We start from the raw sequence: 20,914 nt of genomic DNA on the forward strand, positions 1-20,914 counted from the left end.
TAGGGCTGTTTTAGTGGGCATGAACTCTTTTAGTTTTTATTTGCATGGAAAACTCTGTATCTCTCCTTCTATTCTGAATGATAGCCTTGCCAAGTGAAGTATTTTTGGCTGCAAATTTTTACTATTCATAACTTTGAATATATCACACCACTCCTTTCTGACTTAGAGAGCTTTTGTTGAAAAATCTGCTGGCCTTATGGGGTTTCCCTTGTAAATTACTATTTTCCCTTTAAAAAATATATTTTCTTTATTTATTTGAGAGAGAGAGAGAGTGACAGGGAGCATGAGAAGGGAGATCAGAAGGAGAAGCAGACTCCCTGCAGATCTGGGAGCCCAGTGCAGGACTCCATCCTGGGATTCCAGGATCATGACATGAGCTGAAGGCAGTTGCTTAATTAATGGAGCCACCCAGGTGCCCTGTAAATTACTATTTTCTAGTGTATTGTTCCTTTTAATTTTTTTTAATCATTATATCTTGCCATTGTTTAAAAGATTTATTTATTTGTTTATTTTGGGAGAGAGAGAAAGAGAGAGAGAGTACATACATTACTTCATTCTTCTGCTTCTTCTGGCCTGGTGTTCTGTTTCATCAATTGTGTTTCTGGTTTTATGTATTGAGGCCTTTATATCTTCTTTGTCATTACTTATCTCCATAGTACTTGTCTCAATGATGTCTTCCTTTCTTTTCTCAAGTTCTGTAAATATCCTTATGTTCATTGCTTCACATACTCCATCAAGCATGCTTCTTAAATCTGTTCACTTAGATCTCTGGTGGTGGCCTTTTGTCCTGTTCTTTCATTTGAGATCAATTTATCTGTCTTCTCATTGTGTCTAAGTCTCTGTACCTACTTCTTTTTTAGGATATTCAGCTTCCTGTTCATGAGAGTAATGTCCTTATGAAGAAGAGATCCTATAGTGCCCTGCCGTGCTGTGGTTCTTGTTCCCCAGGGCCTGGTACTTCTGGGAGTCTCTAATGTGTGCTCCATGTGTTCTGCTGTTTTTACCTGTCCACTTTGTCCTTCAAGGCAGTTATCTGCAGAGGCTCCATTTGTCTACTGTGTGCAGTGTTTGGTCCCTAGACTGAATGTGGAAAGTTTAACTGGATTGTGAAATAAGATTTGTCACCACTGCCACCTGAACTGAGTGTCTGCAAAACTCCTGTGTCTGGAGATGCAGAGTGAGCATCACTTTGGTGGGTCTCTTGGCGGGGTGGATCTGCCAGGCTGGGGCTGAAGCTAGTGTGACTAGGAAAGGTGATTTCACTGTAGTGTGTGTGTATGTGTGTGTGTGTGTTTGTGTGTGTGTGTAGCAAGTCTTGGAATAAGCAAGTTAGGTAGTATGTATTGACATTGGGCTGGTTTTCACCAGTTGCCATGTGCTTTTGCTGAAGGGTGGGGGAAAGAAATGGAACTAGCCAGTTCCCTGGTCTCGAGGTGTTTGTCCATAAATAATGCCTCTATGGAATGTGCTTTAAGATTAGTAAATAACCTCCCCACTGTGTTCCCTAGGTGCTCTTCAGATTCCTTTTTCCATTTTGTATTTCCACAAGTTGTTTGCATGCCTTCCTTCCAAGAACAGTGCAATGCCCTCTGGCCTCTATCCCAGCCACATCTGTTGACCTTTAAGCCAGACTGGTTGCCATAACTCAAATTTGTCCCCTCTCACTTTCCATGCCAATGACTATGTGGAATTATCTTCTCCATGTGCTCCCTTGTGTATTAGTCTTTCACTCTTCTTTGCGACTGGAATTGTGGCCCCCTCTTTGCATTTCTGCACTTCCTTTCTTTGATGTGACCTGCTCTCTACCTTTAGTTGTAGAGTTTGACCTACCAGTCTTCAGGTCAATTTTGGTGATATTTAGGATGTTTTCATAGTTATCTTGTTGTAATTGTGTGAAGAGACAAGCCTAGAGTCCTCCTACTGTGCTGTTATCTTACAACCCCAGTGATAAAGTCTTAAATATATACAACCTATCAATACTAGATCATGAAGAATTAGAAAATCTGAAGACTATTAATATATGAGGGTTCTCCTCATATAATATATGAGGAGAACCCTCATATATTAATAGTCTATTCAGATTTAGTAATCAAAACCATTCTAGAAAATGAAAGCTCAAATTAGGTGGCTTCATAGTAAATTCTACCAAACACTTAATGAAAGATTAATAGAATTTTTGCTAAAACTCTTCTAATAAAACTGAAGAGGAGGAAATACCTCCAAATTCATTTTACAAGGCCATTTCCCAGATACCATATCCCCCAGCTTTCTGCAGCCTGCACCAGTGCTGGGCTAGGCACACTTCCCTCCAGTGCACATGGGAGTCTGTTGTGGATGCCAGCCAGAGCTCTCTAGAACCACAGCATTTTGCACTCTGCACGTGCACTGTGTGACCGGGGGCCTGAACTCTGCTCCCCACCCTCCCCTGAGAGATCTCCATGTGGATGCTAGCAGGTGGTCTCTAGACCAGCAGAGTCTGAACACTCCCAGCCCAGGCTTGAAAATCTCACCACACTATCTCTGGTTGGGATCTCTTGGGCAGTCTGGACCCCAGACAGCAGTCCTGGCAAAGGTAACCACTGGAAGTGGGGCCCCTGGACCAATATCCCTCATGGTTTTAGGGGCACAGGGGTACAGAGAGAAGCGGGCCCTTTGGGTGACCCCTGAGATGGTGACTGGGGATGTACACTGTCTGTGGGACGTGGCACAGCTCAGAAGAGTTTCCAGAGGGAGAGTCTAAGTGTTCTGGAACACCCAGAGAGGACCAGACTGAGGCTTCTCTCTGAGAGGAGGTCTGGGTGCAATTTGTTTTCCACTAAAGCTCTGAAAAGCCACAAAAAAGCTACCAAAGAACAAATACCTCCAGAGAACAAAAGCCTGAAAAACCAGTTTCCTCAGAGCCCATCCTTTTCACAGGAGCCAGGAGGACTCAACCCATGCTAGACTGCCTGAAAAACAATACCGCAGGCCCCTCCCCCAGAAAGTCAGCCAAAAAAAAAACGAGTGGACAACCAACAGGGTTCCCATAAAACTGTAAAACCCCAATAACTGGGGAAAAGAATATATTAAGCTCCTGATATTTCCCTAAAGCCTGTATATTTCATAGATACAACTTTTATTTTTAATTTGCTCTCACTATTCTCTTTCTTTTTTTTCCCTTTTTTTAAATTAAATTTATTTATTTTCTGCATAACAGTATTCATTATTTTTGAACCACACCCAGTGCTCCATGCAATCTGTGCCCTCTATAATACCCACAACCTGGTACCCCATCATCGCACCCCCCCACCACTTCATTCTCCTCAGATTGTTTTTCAGAGTCCATAGTCTCTCATGGTTCACCTCCCCTTCCAATTTCCCCCAACTCCCTTCTCCTCTCCAATTCCCCATGTCCTCCATGATATTTGTTATGCTCCACAAGTAAGTGAAACCATATGATAATTGACTCTCTCTGCTTGACTTATTTCACTCAGCATAATCTTTTCCAGTCCCATCCATGTTGCTACAAAGTTGGATATTCATCCTTTCTGATGGAGGCATAATACTCCATAGTGTATATGGACCACATTTTCCTTATCCATTCGTCTGTTGAAGGGCAGAAAGATTCCCTTCTTTTTTTTTTTTCATAAACATATATTTTTATCCCCAGGGGTACAGGTCTGTGAATCACCAGGTTTACACACTTCACAGCATTCACCAAAGCAAATAACCTCTCCAATGTCCATAATCCCACCCCCTTCTCCCAAACCACCTCCCCCCAGCAACCCTCAGTTTGTTATGTGAGATTAGGAGTCACTTATGGTTTGTCTCCCTCCCATCCCATCTTGTTTCATTTATTCTTCTCATACCCACTAAGGCCCCATGTTGCATCACCACTTCCTCATATCAGGGAGATCATATGATAGTTGTCTTTCTCTGCTTGACTTATTTCGCTAAGCATGATATGCTCTAGTTCCATCCACGTTGTCACAAATGGCAAGATTTCATTTCTTTTGATGGCTGCATAGTATTCCATTGTGTATACATACCACATCTTCTGGATCCATTCATCTGTTGATGGACATCTGGGTTCTTTCCATAGTTTGGCTATTGTGGACATTGCTGCTATAAACATTCAGGTGCACGTGCCCCTTTGGATCACTACGTTTGTATCTTTAGGGTAAATACCTAGTAGTGCAATTGCTGGGTCATAGGGCAGTTCTATTTTCAACATTTTGAGGAACCTCCATGCTATTTTCCAGAGTGGCTGCACCAGCTTGCATTCCCACCAACAGTGTAGGAGGGTTCCCCTTTCTCCACATCCTCGCCAGCATCTGTCATTTCCTGACTTGTTGATTTTAGCCATTCTGACTGGTGTGAGGTGATATCTCATTGTGGTTTTGATTTGTATTTCCCTGATGCCGAGTGATATGGAGCACTTTTTCATGTGTCTGTTGGCCATCTGGATGTCTTCTTTGCAGAAATGTCTGTTCATGTCCTCTGCCCATTTCTTGATTGGATTATTTGTTCTTTGGGTGTTGAGTTTGCTAAGTTCTTTATAGATTCTGGACACTAGTCCTTTATCTGATATGTCATTTGCAAATATCTTCTCCCATTCTGTCAGTTGTCTTTTGATTTTGTTAACTGTTTCCTTTGCTGTGCAAAAGCTTTTGATCTTGATGAAATCCCAATACTTCATTTTTGCCCTTGCTTCCCTTGCCATTAGCGTTGTTCCTAGGAAGATGTTGCTGCGGCTGAGGTCGAAGAGGTTGCTGCCTGTGTTCTCCTCAAGGATTTTGATCGATTCCTTTCGCACATTGAGATCCTTTATCCATTTTGAGTCTATTTTTCTGTGTGGTGTAAGGAAATGGTCCAATTTCATTTTTCTGCATGTGGCTGTCCAATTTTTCCAGCACCATTTATTGAAGAGGCTGTCTTTTTTCCATTGGACATTCTTTCCTGCTTTGTCGAAGATTAGTTGACTGTAGAGTTGAGGGTCTATTTCTGGGCTCTCTATTCTGTTCCATTGATCTATGTGTCTGTTTTTGTGCCAGTACCATGCTGTCTTGATGATGACAGCTTTGTAATAGAGCTTGAAGTCCGGAATTGTGATGCCACCAACGTTGGCTTTTTTTTTCAATAACCCTTTGGCTATTCGAGGTCTTTTCTGGTTCCATATAAATTTTAGAATTAATAGTTCCATTTCTTTAAAAAAGATGGATGGTACTTTGATAGGAATTGCATTAAATGTATAAATTGCTTTAGGTAGTATAGACATTTTCACAATATTTATTCTTCCAATCCAGGAGCATGGAACATTTTTCCATTTCTTTGTGTCTTCCTCAATTTCTTTCATGATTACTTTATAGTTTTCTGAGTATAGATTCTGTGCCTCTTTGGTTAGGTTTATTCCTAGGTATCTTATGGTTTTGGGTGCAATTGTAAATGGGATTGACTCCTTAATTTCTCTTTCTTCTGTCTTGCTGTTGGTGTAGAGAAATGCAACTGATTTCTGTGCATTGATTTTATATCCTGACACATTACTGAATTCCTGTACAAGTTCTAGCAGTTTTGGAGTGGAGTCTTTTGGGTTTTCCACATATAGTATCATATCATCTACGAAGAGTGATAATTTGACTTCTTCTTTGCCAATTTGGATGCCTTTAATTTCCTTTTGTTGTCTGATTGCTGAGGCTAGGACCTCTAGTACTATGTTGAATAGCAGTGGTGATAATGGACATCCCTGCCGTGTTCCTGACCTTAGCGGAAAAGCTTTCAGTTTTTCTTCATTGAGAATGCTATTTGCGGTGGGTTGTTCATAGATGGCTTTGATGATATTGAGGTATGTGCCCTCTATCCCTACACTTTGAAGAGTTTTGATCAGGACGGGATGCTGTACTTTGTGAAATGCTATTTAGCATCTATTGAGAGTATCATATGGTTCTTGTTCTTTCTTTTATTGATGTGTTGTATCACATTGACTGATTTGCGGATGTTGAACCAACCTTGCAGCCCTGGAATATATCCCACTTGGTCGTGGTGAATAATCCTTTTAATGTACTGTTGAATCCTATTGGCTAGTATTTTGTTGATTTTTTTCGCATCTGTGTTCATCAAGGATATTGGTCTGTAATTCTCTTTTTTGATGGGATCCTTTTCTGGTTTTGGGATCAAGGTGATGTTGGCCTCATAAAATGACTTTGGAAGTTTTCCTTCCATTGCTATTTTTTGGAACAGTTTCAGGAGAATAGGAATTAGTTCTTCTTTAAATGTTTGGTAGAATTCCCCCGGGAAGCCGTCTGGCCCTGGGCTTTTGTTTGTTTGGAGATTTTTAATGACAGTTTCAATCTCCTTACTGGTTATGGGTCTCTTCAGGCTTTCTATTTCTTCCTGGTTCAGTTGTGGTAGTTTATATGTTGCTAGGAATGCATCCATTACTTCCAGATTGTCAAATTTATTGGCATAGAGTTGCTCATAGTATGTTCTTATAATAGTTTGTATTTCTTTGGTGTTAGTTGTGATCTCTCCTCTTTCATTCATGATTTTATTTATTTGTGTCCTTCCTCTTTTCTTTTTCATAAGTTGGGCCAAGGGTTTATGAATTTTATTAATTCTTCCAAAGAACCAGCTCCTAGTTTCGTTGATATGTTCTATTGTTTTTTTGGTTTCTATTTCATTGATTTCTGCTCTGATCTTTATGATTTCTCTTCTCCTACTTTGTTTGGGGTTTCTTTCTTGTTCTTTCTCCGGCTCCTTTAGGTGTAGGGTTAGGTTGTGTACTTGAGACCTTTCTTGTTTCTTGAGAAAGGCTTGTACCACTATATATTTTCCTCTCAGGACTGCCTTTGTTGTGTCCCACAGATTTTGAACCGTTGTATTTTCATTATCATTTGTTTCCATGATTTTTTTCAATTCTTGTTTAATTTCCCGGTTGACCCATTCATTCTTTAGAAGGATGCTGTTTAGTCTCCATGTATTTGGGTTCTTTCCAAACTTCCTCTTGTGGTTGAGTTCTAGCTTTAGAGCAGGGAATGATCCCAATCTTTTGATACTGGTTGAGTCCTGATTTAGGACCGAGGATGTGATCTATTCTGGAGAATGTTCCATGTGCACTAGAGAAGAATGTGTATTCTGTTGCTTTGGAATGAAATGTTCTGAATATTTCTGTGATGTCCCTCTGGTCCAGTGTGTCGTTTAAGGCCTTTATTTCCTTGCTGAACTTTTGCTTGGATGATCTGTCCATTTCAGTGAGGGGAGTGTTAAAGTCCCCTGCTATTATTGTATTATTGTTGATGTGTTTCTTTGATTTTGTTATTAATTGGTTTATATAGTTGGCTGCCTCCACCTTGGGGGCATAGATATTTAAAATTGTTAGATCTTCTTGTTGGACAGACCCTTTGAGTATGATATAGTGTCCTTCCTCATCTCTTATTATAGTCTTTGGCTTAAAATCTAATTGATCTGATATCAGGATTGCCACTCCTGCTTTCTTCTGATGTCCATTAGCATGGTAAATTCTTTTCCACCCACTTACTTTAAATCTGGAGGTGTCTTCGAGCTTAAACTTAGTTTCTTGGAGGCAACATATAGATGGGTTTTGTTTTTTTATCTATTCTGATAGCCTGTGTCTTTTGACAGGGGCATTTAGCCCATTCACATTCAGGGTAACTATTGAGAGATATGAATTTAGTGCCATTGTATTGCCTGTAAGGTGACTGTTACTGTATATGGTCTCTGTTCCTTTCTGATCTACCACTTGTAGGCTCTCTCTTTGCTTAGAGGACCCCTTTCAATATTTCCTGTAGAGCTGGTTTGGTGTTTGCAAATTCTTTCAGTTTTTGTTTGTCCTGAAAGCTTTTAATCTCTCCTATTTTCAGTGATAGCCTAGCTGGATATAGTATTCTTGGCTGCATGTTTTTCTCGTTTAGTGCTCTGAAAATATGATGCCAGCTCTTTCTGGCCTGCCAGGTCTCTGTGGATAAGTCAGCTGTCAATCTAATATTTTTACCATTGTATGTTACAGACTTCTTTTCCCGGACTGCTTTCAGGATTTTCTCTTTGTCACTGAGACTTGTAAATTTTATTATTAGGTGACAGGGTGTGGGCCTATTCTTATTGATTTTGAGGGGCGTTCTCTGAACCTCCTGAATTTAGATGCTCGTTCCCTTTGCCATATTGGGGAAATTCTCCCCAATAGTTCTCTCCCGTATACCTTCTGCTCCCCTCTCACTTCTTCTTCTTCTGGAATCCCAATTATTCTAATGTTGTTTCGTCTTATGGTGTCACTTATCTCTCGATTTCTCCCCTCATGGTCCAGTAGCTGTTTGTCCCTCTTTTGCTCAGCTTCTTTATTCTCTGTCATTTGGTCTTCTATATCACTAATTCTTTCTTCTGCCTCATTTATCCTAGCAGTGAGAGCCTCCATTTTTGATTGCACCTCATTAATATCTTTTTTGATTTCAACTTGGTTAGATTTTAGTTCTTTTATTTCTCCAGAAAGGGCTTTTATATGTCTCGAGAGGGTTTCTCTAATATCTTCCATGCCTTTTTTGAGCCCGGCTAGAACCTTGAGAATTGTCATTATGAACTCTAGATCTGACATATTACCAATGTCTGTATTGATTAGGTCCCTAGCCTTCGGTACTGCCTCTTGTTCTTTTTTTGTGTGTTGAATTTTTCCGTCTTGTCATTTTGTCCAGATAAGAGTATATGAAGGATCAATTAAAATACTAAAAGGGTGGCAACAACCCCAGGAAAATATGCTTTAAGCAAATCAGAAGAGATCCCAAATCGTGAGAGGGGAGAAAGGGGATAAAAAGAGGTTCAAAAAGAAAGAAAGAAAAAAAAAGAAAGAAAAAAATTAAAGATAAAGAAAACAAATAAGCAAAATATAAAAATGAAAAATTATATATATATTAGATAAACTGGTTAAAAAACGTTAAAAAAGAAAAAGGTAAAAGTTAAAAACAAATTTTACCAGAAAGCAAGAAAAAAAAACAAAAAATGAAAAAGAAAAAAATTAAATTAACTGCAAGACTAAAAAAAAAATCACAGGGAAAAAGCCATGAGTTCCGTGCTTTGCTTTCTCCTCCTCTGGAATTCTGCTGCTCTCCTTGGTATTGAAACCACACTCCTTGGTAGGTGAACTTGGTCTCGGCTGGATTTCTTGTTGATCTTCTGGGGGAGGGGCCTGTTGTAGTGATTCTCAAGTGTCTTTGCCCCAGGTGGTATGCACCGCCCTTAGCAGGGTCGGGGTGAGTAATCCGCTCGGGTTTGCTTTCAGGAGCTTTTGTTCCCTGAGCGCTTTCCGTAGAGTTCCGGAGGACGGGAATACAAATGGCGGCCTCCTGGTGTCCGGCCCGGAGGATCCGAGAGCCCAGGGCCTCTCTCCTCAGTGTGCCTTTAGAGAACAGCGCCCAGTTACTCTCGTCTGCCTGACCTCCGGCTGCTCTCTGAGCTCACCGAGCCTGCTATCGGTTTCAAGGTAACACTGAGCTGCGAGTTTACTGTTGGCTCTGTCTCTGTAGCCGGCTTTCCCGTTCCAATACCCGCAAGCTCTGCGACACTCAGACACCCCCGATCCTTCTGTGACCCTGCGGGACCTGAGGCCACGCTGACCCCGCGTGGGCTTCACCCCGGGTAGCCTCTGGAGAGATCTCCCTCAGCGGAACAGACTTTTAAAAGTCTTGATTTTGTTCGCGGTTGCTCCGCCGCTTGCCGGGAGCCGGCCCCTCCCCCCCAGGGTCTATCTTCCCGTCGCTTTGGATTCACTTCTCCACCCGTCCTACCTTTCAGAAAGTGGTTGTTTTTCTGTTTCCAGAATTGCTGTTCTTCTTCTCTTTGATCTGCTGATGGATTTTCATGTGTTTGCAATCTTTAGATAAGCTATCTAGCTGATCTCCGGCTAGCTGAAGTAGTCTCAGCCTGCTACTTCTCCGCCATCTTGACCTATATCCTATTCTCTTTCTTTTAAAATTATTTTAGCCTATTTACCATTACAAGGAGAAGTTCAATACAACAAATTCCATAATAACATTTTAACATGAACTTTTTTTCATAAATATACCTGTGTATTTCTTTTGCTATTCTGTTTTATTTAATATACATATAGAGGTAAACTTCAAGATAATCCTCTTTCCCTAATCAATATAATCCCTATATATAATCCAGTTTTAATCTCCCTTTCTCTGGAAATTTGAGCCCTTTAAATAAGACATCAAGATACACCCAGGAAGAATCAAAATAACCTTTCTCACCCACATTGAGGATTTATAATGAGCCTCCTGTCTTTTTCTTGTGTCAGGGTTTCTGTGTATTTTTTGTTCTGGTATTACATAAATCTTATCCTTGGATTTCATTTTGGCTGGGTTCTTTTTTTTTTATTTTCTCTTGTCATTTGCTTTTGTCAGTCTTTTAGTTTGTCCATTTTTGTTTGTATACCTTGTATATCTTACATTTGGGGCCCATTTTGGCTGAGTTTTCTCTCTCTCTTTATTTTTTTCTGTCTCTCTCTCCTTCTCTCTCTCTCTTTTTTTTTTTTCTTTTTTCTTTCTTTTTGGTAGTGACTTATGATTGTTTAGAAGCATTCCCGGGTGCACCTTGCCTAGATTGTGGTTGACATACTCAGCTACACAACCCATCAAACACCTCTCCCTAAAATGACAAGGAGGAGGAATGCCTAACAGAGGGAAAATTCAGAGACTGTGCCCTCTCCACCAGAGCTATTGGATATGGACATAAACAGTATGTTGGAAAGGGAATTCAGGGTAACAATTATCAAGGTAATGGCCAGGTTGGAGAAAAACATTAATGACAACATGGAATCCATTAGGGCAGAAGTGAAAGCCACCTGGGAAGAATGTAAAAATGTTATCAAGGAGATCCAATCTGATCTAAGTTCTCTAACAGGTAGAGTAACTGAGGCAGAAGATAGAATTAGTAATCTAGAGGACAAACTGATAGAGTAAAAGGATCAAGAGGGTGCCTGGAGGAAATAGCTTGGAAGCTATGAAAACAAAATTAGGGAAATAAATGATGCCATAAAATGTTCCAACCTCAGAATTATTGGGATCCCTGAGGGAGAGGAGAAAGGAAGAAGACTAGAAGATATAGTTGAACAAATTCTCTATGATAATTTTTCCAATCTGTAGAATGGAACCAGTGTTCATGTCCTAGAGGCAGAAAGGTCACCCACCCAAGATCATAGAATCTAGAAAGACCTTGAGACACCTGATTGTTAAACCAATGAATCAAAATTTTAGAAAGGAGCTCTTGAAAGCAGCTAGGGGAAAGAGATTCCTTAGGCACAGAGGAATTTCCACCTGAATAACATCAGACTGGTCCACAGAAACCTCATAAGTCAGAAAGAGCAGACAAGACATATTTAGAGCACTAAATGAGAAGAAAATGCAGCCAAGAGTACTTTACCCACCAAGGCTGACATTCAAAATGGAAGGAAATAAAGATCTTCCAAGACCAACAAGGTTTAAAAGAGTATATGACCACCAAACCAGCCCTAAAAAATATATTAAGGGGGGTTCTATAAAAGAGGAAAAAACCCAAGAGTGTCACGGAACAGAAATTTACAAAGACAATCTATAGAAACAGGGACATCACAGGCAACAAGATGTCAATAAAAACATATCTTTCAATAATAACTTTCAATGTGAACACCCTAAATGCTCCCATAAAATGGCACAGGGCTGCAGATTGGATGAAAAGATAGGGCACATCAATATGTTATGTACAAGAGACCCATTGAAAGGATGGGGAAGCGTTGTTCATGACAATGGGCCTCAAAAGAAAGGTGGGGTAGTGGTTCTCATATCAGATAAATTAGATGTTAAACTAAAGACTGTAGTCAGAAACAAAGAAGGACACTACATCATTATTAATGAGTCTATGCTCCAAGAGGATCTAACAATTATAAATATTTATACCCCCAATACAGGAGCAGCAAACTACATAAGACAATTATTAATCAAGATAAATAGTCATATTGGTATGAATACATTAATAGTAGGGGAACTTAACATGTCACTCTCAGTGATAGACGGACCATCCAAAGAAAATCAATAAAGGAACAAGAACATTGAACAACACATTAGACCAGATGGACCTCATTAATATATACAGAACATTCCACCCTAAAACAAGAGAATAATCATTCTTCTCAAGCAGACATGGAACTTTCTCGAGAATGGACGACATACTGGGTCACAAATCAGGGCTCAACAGATACCAAAAGATTGAGATTATTCCCTGCATATTCTCAGACCCCAATGTATTGAAACTGAAACTTAACCACAAGAAAAAGTTTGGAAGGAATCCAAACACTTGGAAGCTAAATATCACCTTGCTTAAGAATGTTTGTGCCAACCAGGAAATCAAAGAAGAACTTAAACAACTCATGGAAACCAATGAGAATGAAGACACTTTGATCCAAAATCTATGGGATATAACAAAGGTGGTCCTAAGAGGGAAATACATAGCCGTCCAAGCCTCTCAAAAAAATTGAAAAATCCCAAATACACCAGCTCTCTTTGCACCTTGAAAGAACTGGAGAATAAACAACAAATTAAGTGAACCCCAAGCACAAGAAGGAAAATAATCAAGATAAGATCAAAGAGATAGAAACTAGAGATACAGTAAAATGCATCAATGAAACTAAAAGCTGGTTTTTGGAAAGAATCAATAAGATCGATAAACCACTGGCCAAACTAATCCAAAAGAAAAGGGAGAGGACCCAAATTAATAAAATTATTCACGGAAAAGGAGAGATCAGGACTAATACCAAGGAAATATAAAAAACCATCAGAAATTATTATCAACAGCTATATACCAATAATTTTAAGCCACCTAGACAAAATGGATGCATTCCTGGAAATCTATGAACTTCCAAAAATAAATCACAAAGAAATTGACAACCTGAATTGATCAATATCTAGTAACAAGATTGAAGCAGTGATCAAAAAATCTCCCAAAAAAAAAAAAAAAAAACAACAACCAAGGACCTGACGGATTCTCTAGAGAATTCTACCAAACATTCAAAGAAGAAATAATACCTATTCTTCTGAAGTTGTTTAAAAAAAATAGAAAGAGAAGGAAAACTTCCAGACTCTTTTTATGAAGCCAGCATTACCCTGATTGCTAAACCAGGCAAAGACCACCCAAAAGGGAGCATTTCAGACCAATATCCCTGATGAATGTGGATGCTAAGAATATCAACAAGATCTTTGCTAATAGGATTCAACAGTACATTAAAAAGGTTATCCATCATGACCAGGTGGGATTGACCCATGGGAAGCAAAGGAGGTTCAACATTCACAAATCAATCAATGTGATAGAACAAATCAATAAGAGGAGAGAGAAGAAGCATGTGGCCCTCTCAATTGTTGAAGAAAAAAAGTATTTGAGAAGATAAAACATCCGTTCCTGATTAAAACAACTCAAAGTATAGTGATAGAGGGAATATTCCTAAACTTTCTAAAATCTATGTATGAAAAAACCACAGTGAATATCATTCTCAATGGGGAAAAGCTGACAGCCTTCCCTTTGAGATCAGGAACATGACAAGGATGCACACTCTCTCCACTTTGAGGTCGAAGAGGTTGCTGCCTGTGTTCTCCTCAAGGATTTTGATCGATTCCTTTCGCACATTGAGATCCTTTATCCATTTTGAGTCTATTTTTCTGTGTGGTGTAAGGAAATGGTCCAATTTCATTTTTCTGCATGTGGCTGTCCAATTTTTCCAGCACCATTTATTGAAGAGGCTGTCTTTTTTCCATTGGACATTCTTTCCTGCTTTGTCGAAGATTAGTTGACTGTAGAGTTGAGGGTCTATTTCTGGGCTCTCTATTCTGTTCCATTGATCTATGTGTCTGTTTTTGTGCCAGTACCATGCTGTCTTGATGATGACAGCTTTGTTCAATATAGGACTAGAAGTCCTAGCAACAGCAAGAAGACAACAAGAAGAAATAAAACTATTCAAACTGGGAAAGAAGAAATCAAACTCTCTCTTCACAGATGACATGATACTTTATATGGAAAACCCAAATAACTCCACCCCCAAAATACCAGACTCACTCGGGTCAGGATCTCAGGGTCCTGGGATCAATTCTCACATCAGGCTCTCTGCTCAGTGAGGCCTGCTTCCCCTCTCTCTCTATGCCTGTCTCTCTGCCTATCTGTGATCTCTGTCAAATAAATAAATAAAATATTAAAAAAATAAACTATATTGAATTCCTTCCAAGCTTAAAAAAAAAAAAGGATGAAATCTTACCATTTATATAGACATGGAAGGAACTGGAGGGGATTTTGCTCAGTGAATTAAGTCAATCAGAGAAAGATGATTGTCATATGGTTTCACTCATTTAAGGAATATGAGGAAAAGTGCAGAGTATCATAGGAGATGGGAGGAAAAATTGAATGGGGAGAAATAAGAAAGGGAGACAAACCATAAGAGACTATTAACAATAGGAAACAAACAATGTTGACAGATGGGAAGTGGGTGGGGGAATGGGGTAATCTTATGATGGGCATTAAGGAGGGCAAATTATGTGATGAGTACATGGGGTTATATGCAACTGATGGATGATTGAACCCTATATCTGAAACCAAAGGTGTACTGTATGTTGATTAATTGAATTGAAATTTAAAAAATAATAAAAAATAACAAAGTTGTATATTGTGAACTCTAGAGCAACAATGTATAAAAAAAGTTAATTGATACACTAAGAGATGAGCTAAAATGAAATATTAAATGCTCAATTACAATCAGAGAAGGCAGAAAAAGAACAAAATTGAACAGTTACAAATATGGTAGATATTAATCCAGCTATAGCTATAGTCACTTTGAATGTGAATAGTCTAAATATATGAAGTAAAAGACAGAGTTTGTCAAAGTGGATCCCCCAAATAAACCCAATTATGTGTTATCTATTGGTAAGGCACATTAAATATAAAATCACAGATAAAAGTATAGCAATGGAAAATATAGATCTACACTAATGAAAATAAAGCTGGAGTACCTATATGAATTTCAAAAAAGGCAGATTTTCCAACAGGGAATATTATCAGTGATGAAGAGGGACATTACATAGTATTTGTCAAAGGGGCCAATTCGCCAATACACCGTACAATTCTAAACATGTGTGCACCTAATAGAACATCAAAATACATGAGGCAGAAATGACACATCTGAAAGAAGAGAAAGACAAATTCACTATTACATTTGGTGACTTCAACACTTTTTTTTAGTAATTGATAGTTCAAAAAGGCAGTGAATCAGTAATAATATAGATGGCCTGAATAATACCATGAGTCAACTTGATTTACTTGACTTTTATCTTATGTTCCATCCAACAACAGGGGAATATATATTCTTTTTAATCTGTCATGGAACATTCATCAAGATAGATGACATATTGGTTCTTAAAAAAACACCGGAACAATTTTTAAATTGGAATCAGAAAAAAGTGTGCTTTCAGACTATAATATATACTAGAAATTAATAGCATAAATATAACTGGAAAGTCATTAAATATTTGGAAATATTTAAACTCATAAATAACCTGAGTTAAAGAAAGCTTCATAAAATTTTAAAAAATAATTAAATTAAAAAAATAAAAAAATAGTTTGAACTTAATGAGAAAAAAAGTAAAAGAAAAGTTTGTGAGTTAAAGCAAAAGCATACAATTGTGTTTTTCTAGAAATGTGAAATTTTAAAAACATCATATTATAAAATGAAGATATAAAATTGGTAATCTAAGCTTCAGTTTTAAGAAAGTAGAGAGAAGAGTAATTTAGCTCTACACAATGAAAATAAAAACAACATAAATTAGTGCAGAAATCAATGAAATTGAAAGCAGAAAAGAAATACACAGAATTATGAAACCAAAAATTTGTTCCTTGTTAAGATCAATAAAATTAATAAACCTCTAATTATGCTAACTGGAAAAGTAGGAAGATAACAATCAATATTGTATATGAAAGTAGATATTGCTACTCATTTCAAAAACAGTAAGAGGATAATAAATACTATGAACAACTCTATACCCACAAATATGATAATTTGCATAAAAGACCAATTTCTTTAAAACACAAACTACCCAAATTCACAGAAAACATGTATAACTAATTGTTCCTTTATCTATTAAAGGAATCGAGTTAATAACTTTCCAAAACAGAAAACACTAGACTCAGATTATTTCACTGTCAAATTTATCAAATATTTAAGGAAAACTCAATTTCAAAGAACCAAAGCATATACACCCTAACTCATGTTATGAGACCATTATTACCCTATCCAGCATTATCAAAACCAGAAAAAGACATTACAAAAAAGGAAAACTACAGACAATTAGGTCTCATGAATATAGGGACAAAAATCCTCAAGAAAACATTAGCAAACTGAATCTAACTACATAAAACTATTTATACTCCATGATCAACTAGGATTTGTCCCAGATATACAAGGTTGGCTAAACATTCAATACCTAATTGACTAAAGAAGAAATATCACATGATCATGCAATAAAAGAAGAAAAAATATGGACAAAATCCAACACTCATTCATAATAAAAACATTCAGTGAACTAGGATAAGAAAGAAGTTCTCAACCTGATTAAGGACAACTCTAAAAAATCTACCATTCATGTCATACTTAGCAGAGAAATATAGAATTTTTTTCTGAGATTAAAAAAAGGCAAGGATCACTTTTTTTTTTTTTAATTTATGTTTGGTTAACCAACATATATTACATCATTAGTTCTTGATGTAGTGTTCCATGATTCCTTAGTTGTATATAACACCCAGGACTCATCACAACAGGAGCCCTCCTTAATACCCATGACACTGTTATATTGCCCACCCACCCTCTCCCTTCTGTAACCCTCAATTTGTTTCCCAGAGTCCAGAGTCTCTCGTGGATTCACAAAGGAGTGATAATTGTCTTTCACTGCTTGACTTATTTCACTTAACATAATCCCCTCCAGTTCCATCCTTGGCAGTGCAAATGGTAGGTATTCAAGGGTCACTATTCTTATTCAGCATTGTATTGAAAATCCTAGGTAGCAAAGTGAAATAATAATAAGAAATGTATATGAATTGAAAAGGTGGTAATAAAACTGTGTTTGTTTGGAGTTGATATGATTTGATTGTCTATCTATAAAAAAAGGAAAAATTTCAGGAATTAAAAATCAATACAATAAGGTTGCTGGAGGTGATGTCAAAATAGAAAAGTAAATTTATGTTCCTATATGCAAGAAATTAAAAATTTGAAATTGAAATTTAGAAACTTACACTCCCATAAATATATTTTTAAGATTTTATTTATTTATTTGAGAGAGAGAGACAGTGAGAGAGAGCATGAGCGAGGAGAAGGTCACAGGGAGAAGCAGACTCCCCATGGAGCTGGGAGCCTGATGCGGGACTTGATCCCAGGACTCCAGGATCATAACCTGAGCTGAAGGCAGTCATCCAACCAACTGAGCCACCCAGGCGTCCCTCTCATATATACTTTTAAAGATTTATTTAATTTATTTGACAGAGAGAGACACAGTATGAGAGGGAACACAAGTAGGGGGGATTGGGAGTGGGAGAAACAGGCAGAGAGCCTGATGCAGGGCTCAATCTCAGGATCCTGGGGTCATGAACTGAGTCAATGACAGGTGCTAATAACAGAGTCATCCAGGTGTCCCAAAGCTCTCATATTTTTGCAGCGTTAATCACAGTAGCCAAAGTATGGAAACAACTTAAGTGGTCTTAATAGGTGAATGGATAAAGGAATATGTTTTATATATACAGTTAAATACTCTTCATTACTACAAAATAAGAAGTAGGAAATCTTGCCATTCATGACAGTATGGCTGAACATAGATGACGTTCTCTTAAGTAAAATAAAACAGACACAGAAAGGCAAATATTGCATGATCTTACTTACATGTGGAATCTTATAATGTGAAGCACTTTTTCATGTGTCTGTTGGCCATCTGGATGTCTTCTTTGCAGAAATGTCTGTTCATGTCCTCTGCCCATTTCTTGATTGGATTATTTGTTCTTTGGGCACGTACACCCAAATGTTTATAGCAGCAATGTCCATAATAGCCAAACTATGGAAAGAACCCAGATGTCCATCAACAGATGAATGGATCAAGAAGATGTGGTATATATACACAATGGAATACTATGCAGACATCAAAAGAAATGAAATCTTGTCATTTGCCACAACGTGGATGGAACTAGAGAGTATCATGCTTAGCGAAATAAGTCAAGCAGAGAAAGACAACTATCATATGATCTCCCTAATATGAGGATGTGGTGATGCAGCATGGAAGTTTAAGGGGGTAGGAGAAGAATAAATGAAAGAAGATGGGATTTGGAGGGAGACAAACCATAAGTGACTCTTAATATCACAAAACGAACAGAGTTGATGGGGGGAAGGGGGTTGGGAGAAGGGGGTTGGGGTTATGGACATTGGGGGGTTTGTGCTTTGGTGAGTGCTGTGAAGTGTGTAAACCTGGTGATTCACCGTACCCTTGGAGATAAAAATATATTATATGTTTATAAAAAAAAAAAAAAAGTGAAGCTCGTAGTAACAGAAATTAGAATGGTGGTTACCAGAGGTTAGGGTTGGGAGAAGTGATGTATTACTGATTGAAGGGTACAAACTTTCAGTTATAAGATGAATAAGGTCTGGAGACCTTATTATAGTTACTAATAATATGTAATATACTTGAAATTTGTTAAGAAAATACACCTCAAGTTATTTTACCACAAAAATAAAATGGTAACTATATGAGGTGATAGACATGTTAATTAGTTTGATTTTTGTACTCAATTCACAATGTATATGTATACCAAAATATCATCTTCTACACTTTAAATATATACAATTTTATTTGTCAATTGGAAGTCAATAAAGCTGGAAAATGTAAAACTCTCCCTATTATATCCCAACATAATTAATGATTCTTCTATTATATATTTAGATTACTGAATGTGTTCATTAGGAAATTGCATGGTACAGAACTTATGTTATGGTAGTTCATTGGCTCATTACCCACCAAAACACAAATTTAAGCCAAATTGCATATACATATATAGCGCTATGTATACCCACCAAGTTTCAGAGGACATTACAGGCAATGTATAAATGAATATGTTATGATTCATCTTTACTTGTTTGTGTTGATCAATTTGCTGACAATACTGTAATGAGTTTTATTTTTCTCATAGATAATATCCCTCATAGACCATAATAGAGCTTTCTCTCATATAAGAATTGAAATATGACTACATTCAAAGCTGTAAAGAAATAATATAGAGGCAGTGATGATCTCTAATTGTTAGGTGTTTTTACATATTTCAATGAACTTTGACAATATTAATAAAGTAAATAATACTAATAAAAGCCAAGATTTTAAAGCTTTAAAAAAGTAATTCTATTTACAATTCTATTTGGGACTATATCAAGATAGAAAGCTTCCACACAGTGAAAGAAACAATCGACAAAACTGAACCTCAAACTACTGAATGGGAGAAGATATTTGCAAATGATGTAGCTGATAAAGGGTTAGTATCCAAAATTCATAAAGAACTTATCAAACTCAACACCAAAAAACAAATAATCCAGTTAAGAAATGGGCAGAAGACATGAATAGACATTTTTCCAAAGAAGACATCCGATGGCTAATAGACTCATGAAAACCTGCTCAACATCACTCATCATCAGGAAAGTGCAAATCAAAACTACAGTGAGAAAAATCACCTCATACCTGTCAGAATGGTTAAAATCAACAACACAAGAAACAAGAGATGTTGGTGAGGATGTGGATATAAAGGAGCCCTCATGCACTGTTGGTAGGAATGCAAACTGGTGCAGCCACTGTGGAAAACGGTATGTAGTTTAAAAATAGACTATGCTATGATCCTGTAATAACATTACTGGGTATTTACCTAAAGAATACAAAAACACTAATTCAAAGAGATAAATGCACCCCTATGTTTATAGCAGCATTTACAATAACAAAATAATGGATGCAGCCCAAGTGTTCATTAATAAATGATGGGTAAAGAAATATTCAGCCATATAAAGAATGAAATCTTGATCTTTATAACAGATTATAATGCTAAGTGAAATAAGTCAGAGAAAGACAAATAGCATACGATTTTATTCATATGTGGAATTTAAGAAACCAAACAAATGAATAGAGGAGAATAAAAGAGAGAGGCAAACCAAGAAGCAGACTATTAATTATAGAGTCCAAACTTGTGGTTACCAGAGAGGAGGTGGGTAGGGTATGGATGAAATAGGAAATGGGTAATAAAATGGGTAATAATAAAAAAAAATAAATAAAGGTAATGGATAATAAATACTCTTATCATTATTAAAACTGAGTAATGCAGAGTTGTTGGAACACTATATTGTACACCTGCAATCAATATAACACTCTAAGTTAACTGTACAGAAAGTAAATTTTTAAAAAAATGAAAAATAAATAAAATTTAAAAAATAATTTAATGTAAAAATTTCACTTATAATAACACCTCAAGAATTGAAATTATTAAGTATAAATGTAACCAAATATGTATAATATCTCTATGTGAAGAGTTATGAAACAGTTTTTAAAAAAATCAAACATCTAAATACATGGAGTGAGAATTCTGTTTATTGGTTAGAAAATACAGTGTTGATGAATTGTCAGTTTTCCCAATAAGATCTAGATATTCAATGCCATCCCATTAAAAAATTCAGGAAACTCTTTTGTATATACCCACAAACTAATTCTAAAGATCATATTTCTGACTCTTTTTTTTAAAGATTTTTTATTTATTAAAGATCATATGGAATTCAAAAGTGTTATATTAGGCAACACAATACTGAAGAAGGAAGGTAACACCAGAAGACCCAATTACCCCATTTCAGGATTTATTA

General features: G+C 37.2%; 1 pseudogene across 1 annotated transcript in view; it reads right to left on the bottom strand.

Moving 5' to 3' along the window:
- Positions 1 to 20,914, bottom strand: part of LOC309855888 (Y-box-binding protein 1 pseudogene) — a 117,268-nt pseudogene that overhangs the window by 45,904 nt on the left and 50,450 nt on the right. The window lies entirely within an intron of this gene.

The sequence above is a fragment of the Mustela nivalis genome (assembly GCF_964662115.1).
Source record: "Mustela nivalis genome assembly, chromosome: X".
Lineage (NCBI taxonomy): Eukaryota > Metazoa > Chordata > Mammalia > Carnivora > Mustelidae > Mustela > Mustela nivalis.